We start from the raw sequence: 17,008 nt of genomic DNA on the forward strand, positions 1-17,008 counted from the left end.
GCCGGGAAACACGCTGTTCAACATCTGTTGCGCTCGCATAGTTTTTGTAGTTCTTGGCGAATTAGGGAAACATCAATCGTGATAGTATCCAGTTGCGACGTGGTATTCGCGTGTGCTAACCTTATCGCTTCCAAGATCTCCTTGTTGGATGGCTCCGCATCTAGGTCTTTGGCGGGATCCTGGGACAAGGCGGTTGCGGCCTGAACTGGAGTCTTTTGCCTGCTGCGATGGTTGTAGGTAACGATCGAGCTTTGAGCTCGGTTGCCTGTTACCAGACTTGCCCATTTTCGGGGTCCCAGCTTGTCAGCGTCTAAATGCAGGTGAAAAGATCTTGTTTCCTGTGTCACAATGTGCAGGATAGGTAAAGGATGGGACTCGTACCAGGGAGCTCCTCAGTATGCATGCTTTCAGGTCGCCATCTTGGCTCCGCCTCCATCAACCGCATTTTTAATGCATGAATCATAGTTTGACTTTCAACTTGAACCTGAAATTTGACTGCTCTTTGGGTTCTGACCTTGGCTTTGCTCCCCCTTGCCCATGCTCTACTTATGCTCTACCTGCCTAGATGTCAAGAACAGATTCCAGAATCAGACATTGAAATAAGGCCCACAAACAACATCAAAGCCTCCTGGGATTGGAACTCGTGGTCACTGAAGTGGAGAGAGGAGAATGAGGCCAAACTGAGGCTAAGTACTAGAAGCAGAAGGAATAATCGTAGCCTGGCAGGTCCGAGGTCAAGGAAGGAACAAGGGGTAGGCAGAAAAGGCACATCTCTAGGGTGCAGGGGTAGGAGGGGTGCTGGGAATGTACCTCTTCTGTCTGTCTACCCCTAGTCCAGGGTTCATGTCTAGGGTGCCCAGTCTACTTGTCATGAATCTGGTACTCAAGGCAGAGGTTGGTTCAGCCTTGTCCTGACCTCAGCCTGTCCTAACCCATACTTTTGTCCTTCTACACTGTCTTCAGTTGTAACCCTCTGGGATTCCTCTGTTTGAAAAAGTATAATGTCACCATTCCCAGCACTCTAGGTGCCAGCCATACATTCCAGGCAGCAGCACAGAAATTGTGTCAGAGCGGACAATTGTGTAACTTACAGATACAACCCCACCTACTGTATTTTTCCTTACAAAAAGTTTTGTATTATTCCTGGTCTCAGGTCACAGTATGCAGAACAGAGTGAAAGTCTCACATATCTTCTTATACTTCTTGAGCTTATCATTCATTTTATCTTTTCAATGCACTACATTTGACTTTGTCTGTTTAGCTCAAATTAAGCAAGAACGACGCTTACCATATTTATTCCTTGCAAATATTGTAAGCTACATAAATGATTTATGCGCTTTACTATGCAGGATGTCAGCCACCTTTTTCTTGGCATCTGTTAACTTTCCCAAGTTATCTGCTGAAGGAGATTTCTTATGACCCAATTATAACTTTTTCACATCCTTTTGTATATTTAATGCTTTCAGACTTGTTTTAGAAAAGGACACTAATCAAAATACGATGAATTGGTCATGGTATAAACTTTGTTTTATGTTATAAAGGCCTTTTTAAGAATACATGCCAATGTATGGAGTCAGCCACACATGCAAAGATCAGCATAGCTATTTGTGATTGATGTTTCTCTCTGTCTGGGACAAAAACAAACAGTTGCATCATGTGCTGTAGCTGGTCACTTGCCTTCACAGTAGAATGTCAGCTGGCCATGTTGTCTTTCTACATTCCTGGCATTCTAGCAATGAACTTCCTGGGGTTGTTCTTAAAGGGGTTGTTCTCCTTTAAATTTACTTTTAGTATGATGTAGGGAGTAATATTCTGTGACAATTTGCAACTGGTTTTCATTTTTATGAGTTATTTAGTTTTTTTATTCAGCAGTTCTCCAGTTTGCAAGTCTGGTTGCTAAGGTCCAACTTGCCCTAGCAGCCATGCATGGATTTGAATAAGACTGGAATATGAACAGGAGAGGCCTGAGTAGAGAGATGAGTAATAAAACGTAGCATGAACAATAAATGTGTAGCTTTACAGAGCATTGTTTTTAGATGGAGTCAGTGACCCCCACTGAAAGATCAGAAGGCGGCGGCAAATCATTCAAAAACTATAAAAAATAAAAAATGAAGACCAATTTAAAAGAATTAGCTATTATGTAACATGCTAAAAGTTAACGTAAAGGTGAACCAACACTATAATGGCGCTAACTGCATAGCTAGCGCCATTAAATTGTTCAGGATCTCTTTACCTCTGGCTTTCTCTGTTTCTCTGGCTCCTACCCCTGGTCCAGTCTCCTCTCTGGACTGTCGGCTCGCACTTGCGCTTCTGCGTCCATGCATGCCAATGTCCATTTGTAGCATCCATTTGCGCATGTGCGCGCACCCAGTCGCCGCTGTGGCCAGCCAGGTTGCGGCTCTGGTTCCATGATCAATTAAAAGCATGAGGCTGAAGGACGAGTGTTTTTATACAGGTAAATCCATAGAATAGAAATCCAAGGTGACATAATATCCTCATATTTTGCAACTGGGGTACTTAATTTATTATAATACACATGTTTCAGTGAGTCATGTGACAGAAATGACAACACTAAGCTATGATTATAACCAATGACATCACTTATAAAGATATAATTTCCACCCCCCAGATTCAAGGCCTACTATACAAAGGACTAGAAGAAAAAATCTCTTTGTACACAGATGACACACTTCTCTACTTAGCAAACCCAGCGGACTTATTGAAAATCGCTTTAGACACAATCTCCATTTTCGGGAAATTTTCTGGCCTACAAATCAACTGGTATAAATCTAAAATATTTCCACTAACCACACAAGCACTACAAATGATAAACCCTACAGTTAACCTTAAAACAGTTGATACTTTCAAGTATTTAGGAACTCTAATACATAAAGATCCTACCAAATTTATTCCTTAATATGCAACCTCTCATACAACATAAGAAAATTACACTGGCAAAATGGCCCACTTTACCTTTAACCCAAATTGGCAGGATTAATATAGAGCCTTACAGTATTGTTGAAAAGTTTGAAAGTTTAAACTAACACTGTGTTATTTATAATGGCTCCATATTTGGTAAAAAATATCTTTTTCCAGTATGCCATGTTTCAGTGTCATGATCTTACTTACTCGAGTGCTTTGTATTTCCATTTATTACTCATAGAGCAGTTTCCTGTTGCTAGGAAACAGTGATGAATTCTTTTGCCGTTACTATCTTCTTCGTAGCTATATAACAAACGTTATGCTTGAAATGACGCACTGTTCTATAGTGCAACAAGTAATTAAGTGTCCTTAGTGTTGTCCAAAAATGTACAATTTGGCTGCTGCTGAGAAGGGTATACTATAACTATATAATACACAAGAGCCATAAATATCCTGGCAATTATATCTTTATAAATGGTGCTTAGTGATGTCATTGGTTATAATCGGAGCTAAGTGATGTCATTTCTGTCACATGACTCACTGAAACTTGCGTATTATAATAAATAAACTAACCCCTGTTGCAAAATAATGTGAGGATACGAAATCACTTCGGAGTTCCATGACCTGTATAAAAACACTCATCGTTCGGTCTCATATTTTTATATGGTCATGGTAATTTATAATATGCTTATATTTTACAAGAGGGGTACTTTATTCCCCATAATAAATTATATATATATATAGATATAGATATATATAAACCAAAAGCAAAAAAAAACGCACTCACAGGACTTTTGTTAGTGCAAACAAAGTGGTTTTTTCCGACATTTCGGCTCCAACACTCGAGCCTTCTTCAGGAAGTGAACACAGTACATTGTACAACCCGTGATTTAAACCCCATTTGGCGCCAAAAATGAGAGAGTGACGTCATTATATCCCATATATGTGAATAGTGACCGTGTATATACATCAAAGTGATATGCTATACTAGCCATTGTGGATATACCAAATGTGCTATTCGTTCTCTCAATAATAATCCAGTGAAAATATATATTGCATATATAGTGCCAAGTGTATAGTCAAAGCTGCATGTTAATCGGTGCTGAAATCGCGAGTATGCAGCAAATGCATGCTATCAAAAACTTACCCTGAGGTCGGACATACAGCAATAAGATAATGATCGCCCTTCTTTTCGGCGACGTTTACCCATAGATCGCCGGCAAACCCTTTCTTAAATGCACCTATGGCTATAATATACGCTCAACCTCCAACGGCTCTTACCTATTCAGTGTTTAAATCACGGGTTGTACAATGTACTGTGTTCACTTCCTGAAGAAGGCTCAAGTGTTGGAGCTGAAACGTCGGAATAAAACCACTTTGCACTAACAAAAGTCCTGTGAGTGCGTTTTTTTTTGCTTTTGGCTTATATCATTATATAACCAGCACCCAGGCAGTCGACAATTTTGCGATGTGAGTGCTTCAGCATGTCACTTTATTTACCAGCACCCGTGAAAGTTGCTAAACAAGTTTAGTGTGTGTTCCTCCATGTTTTTATATATATATGATAAGATACCCGGAAACCTGTTATCCAGAAAGCTCCAAATTACGGAAAGGCCGTCTCCCATAGACTTCATTTCATCCAAATAATCCAACTTTTTAAAAATGATTTCCTGTTTTAATGTAATGATACAACAGCACCATGTACTTCATCCCAACTAAGATATAATTAATCCTTACTGGAAGAATAAACAGCCTATTGGGTTTATTTAATGTTTACATGATTTTCTAGTAGACTTAAGGTATGAAGAGCCAAATTACAGAAAAATCCATTATCCGGAAAACCCCAGGTCCTGAGCAAACAATGTAGGTCTCTATAAAAAGATATTGCATAAAACAGCTGTAAATAAACCATTTTCATAATATACTTTTTTAGTAGTATGTGCCATTGGGTAATCAAAAATAGAAAACTGTCATTTTAAAAAATAAGGGCCGTCCCCTGGGATCTTATGATTCACTGTGCACACCAACAAACCAAACAAACCATTCAAGTTAGGTCATATGAGCCAATTAACAGACTGTCTTTTGCGTCAACACCTCTTCCTGTTACAGTTAGGGGCACATTACTAAGCTAGAGTGAAGGATTTGAATATAAAAAACTTCGAATTTCTTAGTATTTTTTTTTGGGTACTTCGACCATCGAATAGGCTACTTTCGACTTCGATTCGAACTAAAAATCGTTCGACTATTCGACCATTCGATAGTCAAAGTACTGTCTACATACTTTGACTATATACTTCGCTAGTTTAAACCTACCGATCTACATTGTTAGCCTATGGGGACCTTTCCCATCACTTTCCTAAGCTTTTTTTGATCGAAGAAAAATCGTTCGATCGATTAAAATCCTTCGATCGAACGATTTTTACTTAAAGAGACAATACTTTGACTATTGAAGTATCGAAATTTAATTGATACATTTCTCAGCAGCATCTCTGGAGTATTATCAACTATTGTATCAAATCAGTGGGGACAAAGATAAGAAATGTATCAACTAAATGTATCAATTTAGAACAGTTCGGGGGTCGGCGACCCCCCCTTGCCAGAGCGGCTTTAGAAGGTGAAAAATTACACTTTACACTTCAATATTACAAAAATGGTGACACATAGAAACTAGAGTAATTGGAAAAAGTCTATCTGAAAACAACTAGTTGTTTAAAGGTGAAGAACCCCTTTAATATGCCACTTAATTTGATATAAACTGTTGCTCAAGTATTAATTTTGGGGGTATAGTTTTCCTATAATGGTTTTAAAGGAGAAGCAAAGGTTTAATCCCTGGAGGGTACGGAATCCATTATCTGGAAATCCGTTATCCAAAAATCTCTGAAATATGGGAAGGCCATCTCCCATAGACTCCATTTTAGTAAATTATTCAAACTTTAAAAAATTATTTCCTTTTTCTCTGTAAAACAGTTATGGGATCCGTTATCACGAAAACCTGTTATCCAGAAAACTCTGAATTACGGGAAGGCCATCTCCCAAATATTTATTTTAATAAAATAACTCAAATTTTTAAAAATGATTTCCTTTTTCTTCTTTATATTTAAACACTAACTGGTACTTTGATTCTAAGATATAATTAATCCTTATTGTAGACAAAACAATCCTATTGGGTTTAGTTAATTTAATAGTTTTAGTAGACTTAAGGTATGGAGATCCAATTTACAGAAAGATCCCTTATATGGAAAACCCCAGGTCCTGGAAAACAGGTCCCATACCTTTTCCTTTCTTTCCCTTGAACCACAACTGAAAACTCTATTTATCGGTCCCTTTCTGATTTCCTGGTTGTGGTTCCCATCGCTTTAGCAGAAATCATCCCTCTTCCAACTCATACAGCTCAGTTAATCATCGGGGCTTCTGCTACATTGTTTCATTATTATATATAGTAATGCAGACCTTATTTTCAAATGAACAGACTTTTGCTATCCTTTCAGATTTACGTTACAGAGCAGAACCCAAGAGATCCGAAACCCTTTTAATATACTGTGCCGCTATGGTAAGTGCCATTTGTCTTTGGAATGACTCTATTTGTAAAGGATCGAGGGAATATAAAATTAAATCTCAGTCTGCCGATTGAAAGGATTCAATTATTGCCTGTCCAATTTTGGCTGTGTGTTCAAACATTGCTCGGTAACATTGAGATAGAGTATTGTATTTGCAGTCCTTCAAACCCAGCAACGATGATAGCCTTCTCTTAATGTAATGCCATCCTGTAGGAACACAGTACTCTCTATGGCTCCTTTATGCAGCTGGGAAGTACCACTGTATTTCCCAATTAGTTCGGCACCTTTAGTTGTGTGCGGCAAGAAGCAAAATTTCCTGTTAGTCATAACTTGCCGACACTGAAGAATTTGTGGCTTGCTCTCAGGGTGCTTTATACAAAGTCAAGAAAACTGGCCAATGATTTTATAAACAGGACTAGGGATGGGCGAATTTGAGCCGTTTTGTCAAAAAGTCCCTGCCGGCAAATTGTCGCAGCCGCCCATTAAAGTCTATGGGCGTCAAAAAAATGTTGTCATTTCATTATATTTTTGTTGAATAGGCCAACTTATAAATATTTTGTGGTCCTAAATTGAATCTGCCGTGGGGCCCAGTAACACCTAGTTACACCACGGAGTGGGATCATTTTATCTCATTGAATTGCGTCTGGCTATATGAATTAGGATAAGCTTCTCTCATCAATGTCGCATTTTTGTTTTTTTCGTGATGGAGCTTTTAAATATATTTAAAATTGAATTTGAAAATGAATTGGCTTACATTTGTTTGTCACCATACAAAATGACAAACTCCAACCTGAACAGCACAGTCAGCTGTGAGCTGTGTACAGGGGCGATCCTGGCCTCTCCACCGCCTGAGGCAGCTTGCAGTTGCTGCTGCCCCCCCTCCCCAGTGCGCTCACCTTTTTGTGCCGGAGGGGGTCCATGTTGGGCGGCAGAGAGAGCCAGGACGCTAGTGCAGAGAGCATAATTGCGCTCTTTGCGTTAGAAGAGGCGAATTTCCAGTTTGAAAACCGGAAATTCGGCTCTTAAAGTACCAGGAGCGGCATTTTGCCGCCCCTGTTACCTAGTGGGGCGCTGCCGTCTGAGGCGAGATTCTCAGGTCGCCTCATTGGCGAAGCGCCCCTGGCTGTGAAAAAGCATTCATCCAGATAATGATACTATAGAAAGGAGTCAGCGGTAGGCTGGGAACCTACAGTATGTGAGTCTACAGTTGGGCAGCCTAGTAGTATAGAGTTAAGGTTACTTCCTTTAAAGGAATTGTTCAGTGTAAAAATAAAAACTGGGTAAATAGACAGGCTGTCCAAAATAAAAAATGTTTCTATTATAGTTAGTTAGCCAAAAATGTAATGTGTAAAGACTGGAATGACTGGGTATCTAACATAATACCCACAACGCTACTTCCTGCTTTGCAGCTCTCTTGGTTTCCATTGACTGGTTTCCCTGGTAACCAGGCAGTAACCAATGAGAGACATGAGGGGAGGCCACATGGGTCATATCTGTTGCTTTTGAATCTGAGCTGAATGCTGAGGATCAATTGCAAACTCACTGTAGTAAAAACATACCCTGGTGGTCTAGTGGGGAGACGGCAGGGACGCCAGCCGCGCCAGTCTCCATCGCAGGCGCCGGCTTCCTAGGGCGCGCGCGGCGCCTCTTCCTGGTTTAAATGCGCTGGCGTGATGACATCAGCGCACATTGGCGCGAAAATTCAAATGTACTTAAAGGGACATTTTTCATTTTCTTACTGCCCGTTATAGGAGTTTGTTCCTGGTGGTATTCAAGCTTTGTGCTATTCTGTTTGAACCTGTTTGATTCCTGTTGTGACCCCTGCCTGGCTATTTGACGATCCTGACTTCTGAATCCTGACCCTTGTCTGATTACTGATTCTCCTTAACCCCTCTGATTGACTTTCTGGTTTGACCCTTTCCTGCCTGACTACGTTTATTCTCTGCCTGCCCCAACCCGGCCTGATCTGACTACTCTATTGCCTTAAGCCTTGTACTACGACCTTCTGCCCAAAGACTTTGCTTTACAGTTGTGCCCCTTTTGTCTGGTCAGAACCTTTCACCTTGCACCTCTCGTTTTAAGACCTGGCGGCATCTGAGTAGCTGAGGGCTCCTCCCGAGGCCAAAGGCGGCTGCTACAGGCGAAAGCCCAGGCCAAGACCAGGGTGCTTGGCATCTGTTCTGACTTTAGGGTGCCAACAGTTACACTTACTGAACAGATATGTACCATGTGGCCCCCCTTCAAGTCGCTGACTAGCTCAGAGTTAGAGAGCTGAAAAGCAGGAAGTAGTGTTCTGACTATTATGTTAGACATCCACTCACTCCAGCCTTTATATATTACATTTTTGGCTCACAAACCATTTTAGAAACATTTTATATTTTGCACAGTCTATCTATTTACCCATTTTTTATTTTCACACTGAACTGTTCCTTCAACGTATTGCACCCTCTGAATGACTACATTTCTTTCTGATTCGGAACTACCATCTATTATCATTGTTACTGACTCAAAAATGTTGGGGTTTCAAAACATTATATCATGCCCATTTTAATAAAAAAGTAGATAAATGAACAAAAGGGAGCTACCAAGCTAGTTGGTCCCACAATCAAACAAACTGCTACAACTTTTGACTGAAACATCCCAGAAAAATGCCCCCTCCTCCCATTTTAATCCACATCAATAGTAATTGTGTTTTATCTGCTCCCATGGCTGTTGTTGCTCCTATTCCCCACTTCTACTTTTGGTAAACACAGAACATTCTTTATTGGCTGCCTTATTATCCATTATCCAGAAACCTGTTTATCCGGAAAGCTCTGAACTATGGGAATGCCATTTTAAGGCAATCTAAAACCACAAAAAACAAGACTGTTGATGAATTGACCCCTAAATGTATGGTGATCCAGATTCCTTATCCAGAAAACTCCAGGTCCTGGGCATTCTGGATAATCGGTTTCACACCTGTACAGTGAATTGTTATCCGAAAACCTGTTGTCCAGAAAGATCTGAAAGGTCGTCTCTCATAGACTCCATTTTATTAAAATAATCTAAATTTTAAAATATTATTCAGAAAGGCAGTATCCCATAGACTTCATTTTATTCAGATTTTTTAAAATTATTTAATTTTTCTCTGTAATAATAAAACAGTACCTTGTATTTGATCGAAACTAAGATATAATTAATCCTTAATGAAAGATTGCTTGTTTATGTGATTTTCTAGTAGAATTAAAGTATGGAAATCCAAATTACAGAATGATCCCCAGGCCCTGAGCATTCTGGATAACAGATACCATACCTGTAGGCAATTCCACCTGCTTGAGGAATGTACCATCACAAATTCTTTTGGGGCTCACCATTGAGATCTTTGCTTGTGGCCCACTGTCACCTTAAATTGGCCCTGCTCACAACTTTATTTTATTGTCTACCTTGTGTACTTAAATCCTTTAAAATGAATCCAGGTTTTGCTTAAGGGTGTAGCTATAGATATTTGTACAGGTATGGGATCCGTTATCCGGAAAACCATTATCCAGAAAGCTCCGAATTATGGAATGTCCGTCTCCCATAGACTCCATTTTATCCAAATAATCCAGATTTTTTTAAAAGATTTATTTTTCTCTGTTATAATTAAACAGTAGCTTGTACTTGATCCCAATTGGAAGCAAAACCAGCCTATTGGGTTTATTTAATGTTTACATGATTTTCTAGTAGACTTAAGATTTAAAGATCCAAATTACGGAAAGATCCGTTATCCGGAAAACCCCAGGTCCCGAGCATTCTGGATAACAGATTCCATACCTATATTCACTGTAATAGAATGGGTTTTCTGTGTTGCTCGTAGGGCATAGAACACTTCTGGATCTGCTGTTAAATGGTAAAGTATAATAATGTAAAATTACTCCTGGTGCTCTTACAAGCACTTTTGCAATTTACAATTATTATTCAGAAGAGGGAAACTCAATTTAAAAAAAAATGAAAGCCCTTCTGTTTGCAGCATCTAAATCCTCTGTTCGTTTTGCTTTCTGTTCCGTTTGTACGGATTTGCAACACATAACATCCTGCGCTTGTTGATGGGCTTGAGGTCATTTGCATGTGTTACTTATTCATACAGAGGATTTTACCTTTAATCTGTAAAGCTATTTGTAAAACAAGAAGTGATTGCTTTGGGGGTTATACACAAAAATCAGGTGTTGGCGTTGTATAATACCATAAAGAAGCAGACAATGGTTATGGTTTATTAAACCTTCCCGTGTACGATACAGGAGAAATAACAGGCTCATAATTACTTGCAGAAATGTGCAACTCGTCACCTGTCACTTTTTGTAGAACAGTTAAATGGAGACGAGAATTCTGGGAAATGACATGCAAATTAGCAAGCCCATCTTGTCCTATTTACTTAAAACGGTTTCCCTAGGGCTTTTCCCAGCTGTATTTCCCAGCTTGTGCAGCATCACATTGGCCATATAAAAACGGAAAAACATATTTAGCATCTTTTATTTAACATTTCCACAGAAATACAGGTACGGGATCCATTATTCCGGAAACCTGATTTCCAGAAAGCTCCGAATTGCGGAAAGGCTGGCTCCCATAGACTCAAATAATCCAGATTTTAAAAAATGATTTATTGTACTCTGTAATAATAAAAAAGTACCTTGTCCCCGATCCCAATTAACATATAATTAATCCTTATTGGAAGCAAAACCTGCCTATTCAGTTTATTTCATGTTGACATGATGTTCTAATACACTTAAGGCAGAAAGATCCAAATTACGGAAATATCCATTATCCGGAAAACCCCAGACAGGTCCCATATCTGTAATAACTTTACCTTGTTTTAGGTCCAGGAGCATTCCCTCTTTTAATGGCCATGACACAGAAGTTCCTATCTGGGTTCCATTCATAGCATATTGGTAGAACTGTTAACTATCAAGGACTGGTAACCATAGAGCACTTATGGTTCTCTATGAAATGGGAAATGAACAGATTGCATGCCTTGAATCCTTGTTTGCATTGGTGGATGTTGTTGGTGCTATAGCAGGCTGACTACTACATTATTTAAATTCATTACTCATAGGTAGGGGATCCGTTATCCGGAAGCCTGTTATCCAGTAAACTCCAAAATTATGGAAAAGTCTTCCACAGACTCCGTATAAATCAATTAATTCAAATTTATTAAATTGATTTCCTTTTTCTCTGTAATAATAAAACAGTAGCTTGTACTTTATCCCAACTAAGATATAATTAATCCTTATTAGAAGCAAAACCAGCCTATTGGGTTTATTTTTTACATGATTTTCTATTAGACTTAAGGTAGGAAGATCCAACTTACAGAAAGCCCCGGAAAACCCCGGGTCCTGAGCATTCTGGATAACAGGACCCATACCTGTAATATTAATTATTTCATATACCTTATTATTATTGATGTATGGATCAACAAAAATTCTACCCGACCCTTATAACTGGAATATATACAGTTATAAGATGGATGGCTAAATACTCAGATATGGTGCTATGTAATTATGTTAAAAAGTGACAAATACAATGTGTTAAGAGAACCTGGTACCCATTGCAACCAATCAGCAAAGAATTGTCCTTAAAGGGTTGGTTTACCTTTAAGTTAATGTTTAGTATGTTATAGAATGGCTAATTCTAAGCCACTTTTCAATTGGGCTTCTATAGTTTGTTTAATCATTTGCTTTCTACTTCTGACTCTAGCTTTCTAAATGGGGTCACTGACCCCATCTAAAAAAAACAGATGCCCTGTAAGGCAACTTTTTATTATTTTCTATTCAGGCCCTTTCCTAATCATTAGTGATGGGCGAATAAATTCGGCAGGTGTGAATTTGTGGCGAATGAATTAGCGAAACTGGCGCAAAAATTCGCTGGCGTCAAAAAAAGTCACTTTCGTCAAAAGTGTCGCACATAACATTATTTTTTCCATTTAACACCTTCAAAATTTAGCGTCAGAATTTACGCAAATTTCTTGTAAAATTTACATCACGGTGAAAAATTTGCGTGAATTCTGACGCTCGAGTCAATTTTGAAGCCGGTGTTAAAGTCAACAGTCGTCCTAATAATGTTTTGCGGCAAAGCGAAACAAGACAAATTCGCCCATCATTACTTATCATGTTCCAGTCTCTTAGTCAAATTAATGCATGGTTGCTAGGGTTATTTGGACCCTAGCAACTGTATTGCTGAAACAGCAAACTGGAATAAAATCTAAATAACTCAAAAAACACAAAAAATTAAAAATGAAAATCAATTGCTAATTGTTTCAGAATATCACTCGCTGCATCATTCTAAAAGTTCATTTAGATGTGAACACCCCCTTTTAATTTCGTATAGCTGCAAAATGAGAGCACAAACCTATTGGTTACTATGGGTAACCGCACAGGTACAATATTTTACCTAGTAAATGAGCCTTTGTGTCCCCTGAGCAGCAAAGCCAAAGACATAATATAACCAAGAAAATCATGCGCTAGAATATCACCCGCAGCTAGAGCAACAAGGGATACAAATGACAATCTCAACCCATTTAATGGAAGCACAGAAACGGACTAGCTAATGATGAATGGCTGAGTTTGCATTCTGCTACTGATTTTCAAGCTTGGGTGCAACTTTGTAATACAGCATTCATGGTATGAAAACTGTTAAAAAGGAAAAATGTATATCTAAAAATGGAATCTTAGAATAAATGCCTTATTTTAGATGCCATTGCAGGATAACTGGAACGGACACTGCCATCTAGAGCCCAGATGTGACTTAGTGGCTGCATCTCTGGACTCAAACTCGGGGATGAGTTCAGTTCCTGTATCATTTAACAACTTGCAGCCGGGTTATAAATAAACGAATCTGCCTGTGTTTCAGGTAGCAAGTTCTATGGCACAATATAAGTTATTTGGTGCAGAACCCTGCCAGCATGGAGTTGCAAGAGCTTTTGATTCTAACAATGGCATCATTCTTTTATAAATGTCGAGCTACACTCTAGGACAGATATAAATATGGATATAAATATATTTAAAAAAAAAAAAAAAAAGACAAGTGGAACATCCAGCCAGGGCAATTACATCGTCCTCTAAAAGCACTTATCTGAAATCATTATGGATCAAGGCATTCTAAATTACATATTGCCCTTTGGATCAATACTAAGGTTGTCATTATGGGGATTCATTTATAAGTATTCTCATTTAATGCGCTGTCTGTATTCAGATACCAGTGGCGTATTCCCGACTGTGTAATGCAGAGCAGACCTGTACTAAATATTTGAACCAAGGAAGGACCTTTGGGTATAAGCGAGCATGGAAAACAGATGTTATATTTAAAGGCAGATCCTCTCAACCAGGATAAAAATGATAGAATGCCTAATGACTTTGGATATTCCATTAAATCTGGTTTATTATGAGACTTGTCATGAAATTACTGTATGGTCATATTAAATTTCCCGTTTTTCATGTAACGTAGCGTGGAGCAGTAATTTTACTTTACTATACTATACCATGAAACACGAAACTTTTAGAGTTACTTCTGAAATAAGCAAGAAGTTGTTGTGCTGTTATACTACAGGTATGGGATTTGTTATTCAGAATGCTCGTGACCTGGGGGTTTCTGGAAAAGGGATCTTTCTGTAATTTGGATCTTCATCATACAAACATTAAATAAACCCAATAGGCTGGTTTTGCTTCCAATAAAGATTAATTATATCTTAGATGGGATCAAGTACAAGCTACTGTTTTATTATTACAGAAGAAATCATTTTTCAAAATTTTGATTATTTGATTATAATGGAGTCTATGGGAGAGGGCCTTTCCATAATTCGGAGCTTTCTGGATAACGGGTTTCCAGATAACGGATCCCATACCTGTATATTACTCCCTTCCCTTTAGAGTGTATGCTCTTTTGCATAGGGCCTTCCTTACCTTTTGTACCACTATTGATTGTGATGTATGTAACTCCATTTATTCTATGCATATAATTCATGTGATTTAGCTGTTTAATCACATTTACTTTACAGTGCTACGCAATATGTTGGCGCTATATAAATACATGTTAATAATAATAATAATAATATATGGTCAGTGATCTCCTAAATGATTCTAATATGCTGTATCATTCCAATCTACATTAGGAGAGAGTGACAGTTAAAGAGCATGTCAACCCCCAAAATAAAAAATTGCATTATAAAACATAATTCTTAGCAACTTTTTATAAACATTTTCAGTGCTTTTAAAGGGGTTGTTCGCCTTTAGATTAACTTTTAGTATGATGCTGCGAATGATATTCTGAGACAATTTGCAATTGGTTTTCATTTTTTTATTATTTGTGGTTTTTGAGTTATTTAGCTTTTTATTCAGCAGCTCGCCAGTTTGGTATATTTAAAAGGGTTGTCCACCTTTAAATTAACTTTTTAGAATGATGTAGAGAGTGGTATTGGGAAAAAATTGCAATTGATCTTTCTTTATGTGTGTTTTTAAATGTATTTTTTTTGTTCAGCAAACCTCCAGTTTGTAAATTTAGCAGCCATCTGATTTCTATGGCCCAAATTATCCTAGACTGGAATATGAATAGGGGAGGACCTGAATAGAAAGATATTTAATAAAAATTAACAGAACCAGTAAAACTGGTAGTAAAACTGGAGTAGTGATGTGTGGGTTGACAAAAATTTTACCCAAACCCGCCCGCTCCCAACCCGAACTTGGCCAGCACCTCCATTTATAGACCTGTGCCCAACCTGCCAGGCCCAGGTTGGCAATCTATGGGTTCTGGCAAATGCCAGAGGGGCTTCTGTAAGTTGCCATAGACACTCACATTTTATTGGGTTGGTGATCTGTGGACATCTGTGAACTTGGAATGCCAGGGCCTATTGTGGATCCCAGTCCAGCCCTGCAACCCGTCTATCTCTGATGTCACGAGGGGATGAGCCAGGCATGCACTTATAAATGGAGGTTGCCGTGGCTGGGGTGAGCAGAAGAAGAGCTCGTCCATAACCCACAAAATGTGTGCAGCAGTCAGATTAAAGGGGTTGTTTACATTCAAACAACTAGTTGGTTTCAGACAGATCACCAGAAATAAAGACTTTTTCCAATCTGTTTCTATTTTCTATGTGTGACCGTTTTTCTAATATTGAAGTATAAAGTGTTATTTTTCACCTTCTAAAGCAGCTCTGGGAAGGGGGGTCGCCAACCCTGTAAACTTTCTAAATTGATACATTTAGTTGATACATTTCTTATCTTTGTCCCTGCTGAGCAGAATCCCTGGGTTTCATTACAGGCAGCTGTTAGAATTGATACAATAGTTGCGAATACTCCAGAGATGCTGCTGAGAAATGTATCAACAAGGGGCATATTTATCAAGGGTCGAATTTCAAATTGAAAAAACTTTGAAATTTGAATTCAAAAAGACCAACCGAAATTTAGTCTAAGTTTTTTTTGGGTGAATAGGTCCGTTTTCGGGCGAATTTGAATAGTACGAATCGAAGGAATAGCGCATTCGATTGAATCCGATTGCCGGCGTCATGTTGGTTGCGACGGAAATAAGGTAAGTAACTATTGTCAGATCGTGTCGCATTGTTGATGCGACGCAACGTGACTGTCGGATGCAGAGGCTGCACGCTGCGTCTGCATCCGACAGTCGTGTCGCATCAACAATACAACACAATCTGACAATAGAATTACTTACCTTGTTTCAGTCGCATCCGACGTGACGCCTGCATTTTTGCGCAGTGCGTCGGATCAGTTGCAAAATTGTATCAGTTTAGAGTCTGCACCTGAATTACTGAGCTGTCAGATTCACACACCAGAAACATTCAACTTTAAACTTAGATTTTGGAAAAACAGTAAAAAAAATATTATAATAATAAGTAATTGAAAAAAGTCTTTATTTCTGGGGAACAATCTGAAAACAACTGAACTGAAAAAAGTGTTTGGAAGGTGAACAACCCCTATAAAAATCAATTGAACAGTAAAGATTTTACCATTCTACAAAATACTGAAATTTAGGTGATCCACCCCGTTAATTTGCAGTTAAAAAAAACATGAATTGCCTGACTATTAGCAGTAATGCTAGTTTAGGCCCTAGCTACTTCTAAAAATAGTCCCAACATGAAAAAAAAAAAAGCCCGAAACAAAGAGTTCCTTTGTAATATACTTGTTATTTCTATTGTCAGAAAATGATTTGAACGCCTCATCCTGCAGATATATCACTTTTATCTGTATAACAGCAGCTTTTGTTCTTTTCTAGAATCAACATTTTGCTCTGTGTTTGTAAAATGCCAATGTTAAACAGAAATATCTTTTAATCTTTGGATATGCTATAAAAAATGAATAGGGAAAAAAGCCTGCATTGCTGATGTAGAACTGAAAGGCATTTCAAAGGCATTCACAACTCCTTCTGACAAATCTGTAACTTCCAAGCAGCCCTATCAAGTGAAGCTGCATGCGGCTCCCATCCAGCATTCAGATTTCTATGGACAAGTTGCGGCTCGTTGGAGAGTGTTGATTTCTAAGCTCGAAGACAAATCTGTGAGAAGACGTCTGTCA

At 38.6% G+C, this 17,008-nt stretch overlaps 1 protein-coding gene across 2 annotated transcripts in view; it reads left to right on the plus strand.

Annotated features, from left to right (window-relative positions):
• The window catches only part of LOC108710852 (phospholipid-transporting ATPase VB), a 663,706-nt gene that overhangs the window by 303,235 nt on the left and 343,463 nt on the right, over positions 1-17,008 (plus strand). For both annotated transcript variants that reach the window (XM_018252031.2, XM_018252034.2), the window contains one exon: positions 6,411-6,472. The gene's annotated coding sequence lies outside the window, so the exon portion shown is untranslated. The remainder of the gene's footprint in view (positions 1-6,410; positions 6,473-17,008) is intronic.

This window comes from Xenopus laevis, chromosome 3L (genome assembly GCF_017654675.1).
Source record: "Xenopus laevis strain J_2021 chromosome 3L, Xenopus_laevis_v10.1, whole genome shotgun sequence".
NCBI lineage: Eukaryota > Metazoa > Chordata > Amphibia > Anura > Pipidae > Xenopus > Xenopus laevis.